Here is an 8,573-nt window from a genome sequence, read left to right as displayed (position 1 = left end):
AAAACACTGTCGTAGTCGTAATTTTCACATGAATGTAAATAGGCTTACTTCCATTTCCAGGTGGTTGGTATTGGTGGTGTAAACATATGAAGTTCCTTTTTGTAAGGTTTGTAATTCGATGTCACTGAGCTGTTGATCTGATATGTTGATGACCAAACTCATGTTGTTGTTTGTTTCCTGGCTTTTTCTTTCTTCCCTCCCGTAGTGCTTCTGGTGTGTAGGGGTTTCCTTTTCTTTTGCTCCTCCTGGATCTCCTTCTTCTAGGTGGCTCTCCTCTAAAAAAGGTTGTCCTGATGTATGTGCTTGTGTTGGCATTTGTGTTGGATCAGTTGATGATTTGATGGTGGTCCTTGGTAATCTATTTGTGGTATCACTGGTAGTGGTGGTCCTTGGTGGTCTATTCATGGTATCACTGTCAGTTGATGATGTATCTGTATGTTGTGAGTACAGTTTGTTCTGCCTTCGTCTGGCGTAGAATTCTGTCCAGCTGTAAACTTCTCCAAGTTTATAATCTACTGTTTCGCGACGGAATTTGTGTATTTTTGTTTCATTGATTTCCTATGAGTGCTTTGTAAGTTGTTTGTTTATATCATCAAGGACTTTTGTCCATTCGTCTGCTGACATCGAGTTTGTGAGTTCGTTAGTGATGGTGACTATTTCCTTTGATAATTCTTCAAGGATGGCTGAAAGTTCTTCAATGATCAATAAAATTAATTCTAAGAAACATTTATTAAGGATCGCATACCAGCGGTCCTTAAACTTTTGTGCGGTTTTGCAAAGAGATGGTTTCAATGGTATTCTTAATCCGCGTGGTATTCGTTGTGCCCGGTGGTATGTGATTAAGGTGCTGGCATGTAATCTCTGGTTGATTTCACGTTTTGATAAATATAAAAGTTATTTTATGTTCTGTTGTTTATTTCGGTTCGTAGTTGTTTGTGATGTCTCCTCATGTATTAATGCATAAATACGTGACATTTCATCTTCTTTGACCGCAAATGTTTCTGCTCGTAGGTCCGTCATGCTTGATATTTCTTCATATGCCATTGTTGTATAGGTGTGCTGCGTATTTCTGGAATAAAAAGTTAATACAAATTTTGGGTTTGAATACGCGCAACTACGTAGTTTTCAAAAGTTATTGTGGCTTATTGGTTTTTATGTGTGATCCTGGGGCGGCGTTTTCTTTCTGAACGTCATAAAGCAATTTAATTACTGCACTTCCTACACGGAATGTGTCCCCCTGGGCACAACTTCTGTCCTTTTTTATAGGCTCTTCAAGTTGATAATAAAGGTAAACAGCTTATTTCTGGATGAATGTACATTCATGTATTTTATTCACACATTGTATATCTTCATCTCAAGTTTTTTCTCATACTTTTGTAACTCATAGTATATGGACTGTGACATCCAATGCATTTCTGGTATCGTTACCCTTCATCAGGGATTAGTCCTATAATAAACATAAATATCATGAGGGACTATGCACATCATCATCAATGTTTTATGTGTTGTTCATTGTTTTATGACATTTATTGTGACTCATGCGTGATGGTTGATTATGTTTTGTTAGTTGAGATAATCAAGATTTAAAAACAAACGAATGGAGAACGTAGTTGTTAGGATATCTTCCGTTATATCTGTGACGGTGACATTGCATGCGTTATTGTGCGCGGTTCATTGGAGTAAAATGAAAAAGTGAATAAAATAACAGTGCCGGTGCGGTGTGTTTAGTCCTCGATAAGGAACTGTGGGTTCCGTGTTAGCGAGAAATAAGTCGGCATAAATTAAGAAAGTATGCCCCTGACCCAATCGTGGTTCGTCACACACCACTGCACATCTTCACAATTCCCTTTGAGAAGTGAACCATGTTGGAGAGATTCACCTGATGCTGTGCCCACTGGAACTTCAGGTCCCACTGCGGAGTCTGCATATGTCAATGGGCATGTGTTACAAGCAGGATGCAGGATGCCATGAGGTTCAACAGCCTCAGTGTCATTCACAACAAAATCCAGGATAGAGGCTGAAACATTTGTATCAAAGCCTGAATATCCTGGACTCACCAAAACTGCACTTTGTCCAAACAGCTCCGATGAAAGGGAGCGCATTGCAGGGAGTCAGATGTGACTTTGGCACATTGATAGTGAACACCAGCAAGTGCAGGAGGTTGAACATAGTCTTGAGATGGGAGACAACTGCCTATTGTGAGCCTGCCTTTCACAGCTATCTCAAGGTAAGGGAAAACTGGTATCCCTGAACTCCCTAGATGTGCTGCAACCACCGTCATCACTTTGGATGACACTCAATAGGTGCTGGTAAAGCTGAATGGGAGCACTGCAAACTAAAAAGTGCTCTTGGCCCACCGTGAATGGCAGGTAACATCTGTGGACAGGCAAGACGGGGACGTGGAAATATGTGTCTTGCAAGTCAAATGCTACCATCCAGTCTCCCGGGTGCAGGGCACACAGGACTTGAGGGAGCATGAGCATTTTAAATTTCTCTTTTATCAGAAATAAATTGTGAAGACGCAGGTCTAGGAAAGTACGGAGACCTATGTCCTTTTTCGGCACCAGAATGTAGCGATATAGAAACCGTGACCTACTTCTGATGCCTCTTGATTTCTCCCTTGGCCAAGAGAGTCACTTCCAGATGGAACAAGGAGAGGTGGTCCTCCATCAGCTGTTTGTAAGAGGGTGACATGGGTGTAGGTGTTGACATAAAGGGGATGGAGTAACTCCTTTTTACAATCTATAAAACACAATGGTCGGATGTTTCCAAACTCCGGTATTGCGGGTGATGGCCTATCCTGCTCCCCACTGGATTCTTTAGGGCAAACTAAAGGGGTTTGGAGGATGCAGCTGCTGGGGCGGTGTACTTTGGCTACCTCTCCCACATGGTCTGTGGGACCCATGTCCAAGGCTATGAAAAGGCTGGGAAGGTATGAATGCAGTTAAAAAACCCTTCTGTGGCAGAATATAGGAACATCAGTCCTCTATCTGCACCCCTTTCTCAGGTTCTTCTGTTTGGTCTATCCTTGGCCCAGCAGGACCTTGCTTTCATCAAAACCTTCAGGAAGAAGGAATCATGTGTCCAGAGTACCAGATTGTCCGGATCGAAGGTGTTCTAGGGAGGGTGTACAGAGAGTGCCTGCAATTCGCTGACCCTTCTGGCCAATTTGTAATAGGCATTAGAAAAGCAGTCTTCATAGTTAATAAATGAAGAAAATGTTAGACCTGGCATCCTTGGCATGGTTTTCCCCTGTCCTTTTGCTTCTGCTTCCTGTATTTTTGCTGTGTGCTGGATTTAGTTTTTGCTGATCTAGATGCTTTGGGCACTTTGCCACTGCTGATCAGTGCCAAAGTGCAAGTGCTCCCTATGTAAATTGTGCATATGGATTGTTGTTTGCCTTGATTGGCTTGTTTGACTTACTACTAAGTCCCTAGTACAGTGCACTGTGTGTACTCAGGGCCTGTAAGTCAATTGCTGCTATTGGACCTGCAGGACTGATTGTGCAAGCTCTCAACCTGTACTCATCCTGAAATAGGAGTGAAATAGGTGTGAACTGTCTCCTAGGAGCAAACAATATGATGACCCTAATAGATAGAGATTACTTCTCTGAACACTGCATAATATTCAAAGTGAGGTGCTGTGGGCATCCTTTTTCACTCTACAGTGAAGAGGTGTGGCGCAGCTGCTAGGGCAGCTGATTCCAGGGCACAGGGGCTCACGGTTCGATCTCTGGTGTTGGTGACAGGTTAGCCCACCACCATGTGACTCTGGGCAATAGCTCGCTTAATCTTCCTGACGGCCCACAGCCCCTTGACACCCTCTGGTAATTGTTCACGCTTTACAAATACATGCATTTACAATGTCAAATCCTGCTTAACGGATCTGATGAACCAACCACTTGAAACACTTGGGCACTCATAAAAGGTAGAAGGGAGAGAACAGGATGCTAAGAGCATTTGTAGGGAACTCTTGTCCGGTTGCTGAAGGACCCTGCTTTTGTCCTACCAGACATCTGCCTCTGGGTTTGTTGTGGATTACATGTCTGCCCCAAACTAGATTTTAGTGTTAGATGTGAAAGGCCATTAAGATTACCTTAGTACACTCCCTACACACACTTTTTGGGCCTGCAAAAGATAAGAAAGGGACTGGACCTGCTGTCTGTGACCTGAGAGGAACCCTGAAATACTAGACCTACTCCCTCTTGTATCCAGGACAACAAAATGGACTCCAAGGTTCAGTTGGTTGACCTCCTGTGAGGCTACCGGCAAATAACAAGGTACTAGAGGTCTTTTTCTGCAAGTATCATTCTGCCCAGTGGCAACTGGACCCAGACTGCACTCCGCTGTTGATTCTCAAAACGATGCTCCGGTTGTGGTGCGGTCGACGGCTTGGTGGTGGTTCCTTGGACCGCGGGTATTGTGTGGCAACTTGACCACGGCGATATGGGTCTCTTAAAGTCCTCTAGGTTGCAGTTGTTAGGCAGTCAGTGCTGCACTACTCATCTCGTAGCACCGCAATTGGATGCAGACTCTTTGATAGGGGCTGGTGTACCTTGGGCAAAATGAATCCAGACTGCACTCCCTGTTTTGGCAGACTCGGGTCCAAGTTTTGGCTATCTCAGATTGTCTCTGAGTTGCATGGCGACTGGTAGCGGAAAAAATGTCTGCGGTGGCCACCAACTTGTCTGTTTGGGATCTTTCAGCTCCAGGTTCCAGGAGATCAGCAGACTGATTCTCAGAGACACATGGCTCGGTGAAGGAGGGAAATCAACTTTTCCTCATTGCATAAGCGACAGGCACAGTCCAGTCTCCCTAGCACAAAAGTGCAGCAGGTGCAGTCTTCACAACAGTGCAGCCTCTTTTTGCACAGTTAAAAGGCAGCAGGGCAGACCTTCATTGGTCCTCTTCTCTTCTCCAATGTGAACTGAGGGGCAGGGTGCCAGAGGGGTCCTACTTATCCCAGGAAAGTTCCTTGATGGGACCTTGCAGTTGATAGCCAATGGATTACTGGGTCCCCTCCTCTCTAGTGATGAAGTTCCTGTGATGTGTGGCATCTGGATATCCCAGAGTGCCCCATTCTTGCCCCCTTCACAATGGCACAACCCTGCCTTAGTGTCAGGAGCAGGGTAGCCCACCTTAGAGGTGTGGCTGCCAGTGGGCCACACACTGATGGGGAAACCGGTTTGGACAGAGGTTTCCCTCCCTTAGCTCTGTCTCCTATTTGTCCACAGGATCAAAAGTCATCCTTCTCAGGTATGTTGTTACAAGTGGCCCTTCAAAGGCAGCTTCACTGCTGAAGCCTACATTTTGGACTAACACCGGGAGTGGCAATCCTGGAAGAGTAGGTGACACATTGCTCTGAGGCAACTGGCTTTTTCCCGGGTGTGAGAGTCATTCACACATCTCCCCAGGTGGTCAGAAACCGTCTGTGTGTCAGTGCTTTTGTACGACCACTGGACTAGCTGGAGTGCAGAGTGGCAACTTTCTAAAAGTTGCTTAGCATTAATAGCGACCTTAATTTTGGCCTGATTAACGATAATGGGGTAACCCAGTAACCCTCAGAACCTGGGCCTTTTTAGCAAGAACAAAAAACAATGGTTCTGTTGGGAATTAACTAACCTCTGTTAAACATGTACTCAATACATATGATTGATATTTCAATAATCATTCAATGAATAACACAATTACACACACATAGGCCAAGGCAAGGGTGTCTGAAATTCAATTCGTTTTTACTCTGTTGTATAAATCAACAAGGTTATTTAGCAAGAGTATTTACAGGGCTAACCAACCAAAAAACACATAAGACATGAAACAATCAGTGACTGGACATGGTGTTGACCATAATTTCACATATAACATATACCATATATATACAATGACAGACAAAGTTTTTCAAAAACAGGTCCAAATTTAACAGCATAAACCACAAACGGATATAATTCTCCTAATTCTAATTGTGGGATTGCGTGGACCAATTGAGTAAGCCACGTCGACGTTTCGACCCTATGAAGTAGTGCCCGTTTCTAAGCATCTAAGGCGGGTCTTCATCAGGACAAACAATAGGGATGGCGGCCTGATAGTAAAAAGAAACAGGATTTGAATTCCTGGCCTGGGCATAAGGTTGGGTTTAATGTCCCAATTAATGTGATACCTTACTTGACTTTGTTAGGTGACCACCTAACAAAGTCAAGTAAGGTATCAAATTCAAACGTTGGCTGGGGTACCAGCCGGTAACCCTGTGATAGTCAATGGGGTTCCGAAGCTTTACTCAGGAAAATGACAATTTGGAAGTGTTGCTGCTAATACTTATAGAAAATCGTGTCTTACTTAGTAATCGACAGCTCCCTGGCACAGGCTTCTATAGGGAAGACCTGCATATATTAGTTAAGGGAAATGGGGGCTTTGCCATTAGGTGTAATGGCAAAACAAACTGGCAATGTCATACGCTGCCTTGTCAGTCTGCAGTGGCAGGCTGGGGCCAATTTTGTCTCTGTTGCATGCAGGATGGCACAAATAGTGCTGCAGCCCTGGCTGAACGCTCTGCCTTACATGCCCTGTGTACCTGGGTTACCATATACTAGGGACTTATAAGTAAGCCAGTACATGCCAATTGGGTGTATTCAATTCAACATAAATTGGGGTAGAACACTGGCACTGGTTAGCAGACCACAGTCCACTCTGAGTCGAAAACCCAGATTCATCTGTCCAAAGATGGGGGTCAACATGCAAAAGGATGCATTTCCTTAAACTGATTTTCTAATTGGTTTGGGTTGCAGCATTTGCAGCATTTGGCCTAAGGGTAGCTTTTTAACTTATCTTTATAATTATATCAGTGCCATAACATCAGTAGTGTAAGTACATCAAAGGTCAGAATCGCATATGTTTGGAAAGGGTACGATTATGATGGGAGATGTAGAAGATACAACATTTCTGATGTCAAGGGGAAAAAGATAAAATATACACTCTGGAGGCTGGGATGTATTTTTTGATCCATTTTGGTTATAGCCACTGATAACCTTGTGTTGCGCTTCCTCCTGTTGCGTTCTGGTGTTCTGGGTATCACCTTGTGTGCCTGCTCTTCCATGGCATTTTTGGAGGACACCCCACCTAAGCTGTTAAACTGCCACACTTTCTCCTCCTCTTCACCAATCATTGCCACTCCACATCATCCGCTCCCACTTTTGTCTAACGGATCAGGTAACACAAGCCTCTCCATGCATGCATTTGTCACCTCTTATCTCTTCTAGGTTTGTTGCAACCTCCTAAATTGGTAGTATCCCTGGTAGGCCACTTTCCAGGGACCAGGCCTCTGCCAGGGAAAAAGATCTGAGCCACCATCTTTGAGTCTTTATGGCTCATAGTTGGCCAGGTGAAGATGTGAGCCAGGTCAGCCGATTGCCAGTCATGTGAGGCTGATGCTCCATCAATTCTTGCACACAGGGCCTAATCTATAATATGGTTGTACTAGGTGTCCGGAACAAAATTCTAAATTCAGAACAGATTCCACTGGCCTAATTTCCTCTAAAACAAAAAACTACGGGCATATTCTCAAGCACGGCGTTAAAATTATCGCCGCTTTAGTGGCAGAAAACTGACGCTAAAGCGGCGATAATGGGCTTGATAATATGCTGCAGAGAATTCCAATAGAAGCCCATGTTGACACCAGAACTATGGGCTTCTATGGGAATTCTCAAGGGCATATTATCAAGCCCATTATCGCCGCTTTAGCGGCAGGTTTCTGCCGCTAAAGCGGCGATAATCTTAACGCCGTTTCTTGATAATATGCCCCTACATTGTAGAGGAAATTCGACTGGTGTACAATACATCTTTTTTCTCGCAGTGTTTAAGTGGTAGCTCCATTCTCACTGTTTTACAGTTTATTTATACTGCCTATCATGCCATCCCTGCACATTTTACTCTTCTACTCTCTCCTCATCCACCCTCCTGTCAACCCCTCTTTTGTCCCTTCTGCTTTTCGATTGTGAACCCACCCACTACCTAGTCACTTCCCCTCTTTCCCTGTGTGCTCCCAGTTCTCCTTGCCTGCTACTCCTCTCATTCTGCCATCCTCTCTCCCCCCCCAGTGGCATTTCATTATTGCCACCGGTTAGGGTATTTTTTTCTTTCTCTTATCCGAGAATCATAAGATGATGCATATATCGAAGGCCCCTGTTGCAGCGCGGATGGGATTTGCGTGGTGCAGATACTTGGTGAAAACTCAAGTACAAGCTGCGCACGAGGAGACAGACTTTTTGTCTGGGGCTGACAATTCAGTAATACATCAATGGCAGAGAATCTTTGATTTGGGCCACCTGTTTTTACTTCGATTGGCTGAGGTGACGAAGCCACTCCACCCGGAGACACGCCGAGCCCTCATGACGGGCTACTTAGGCAGGTCTACAGCGCATCTGTGCAGCCAGTGAACTAGGGTTGGGTTTGCCCACATTGTATTTCCTTTAATCGCACCACGGTGCTTCTTTGGAGGTGCCTGGCTCCTGTTGTGTGACTGACCATTTTTACTCTATTTATAAGTTCTTTTACATATTTGATTTAGTTGTCCTACGTTAC

The sequence above is a fragment of the Triturus cristatus genome, chromosome 7 (assembly GCF_964204655.1).
Source record: "Triturus cristatus chromosome 7, aTriCri1.1, whole genome shotgun sequence".
NCBI lineage: Eukaryota > Metazoa > Chordata > Amphibia > Caudata > Salamandridae > Triturus > Triturus cristatus.
Note: the sequence above shows the minus strand (reverse complement) of the source record.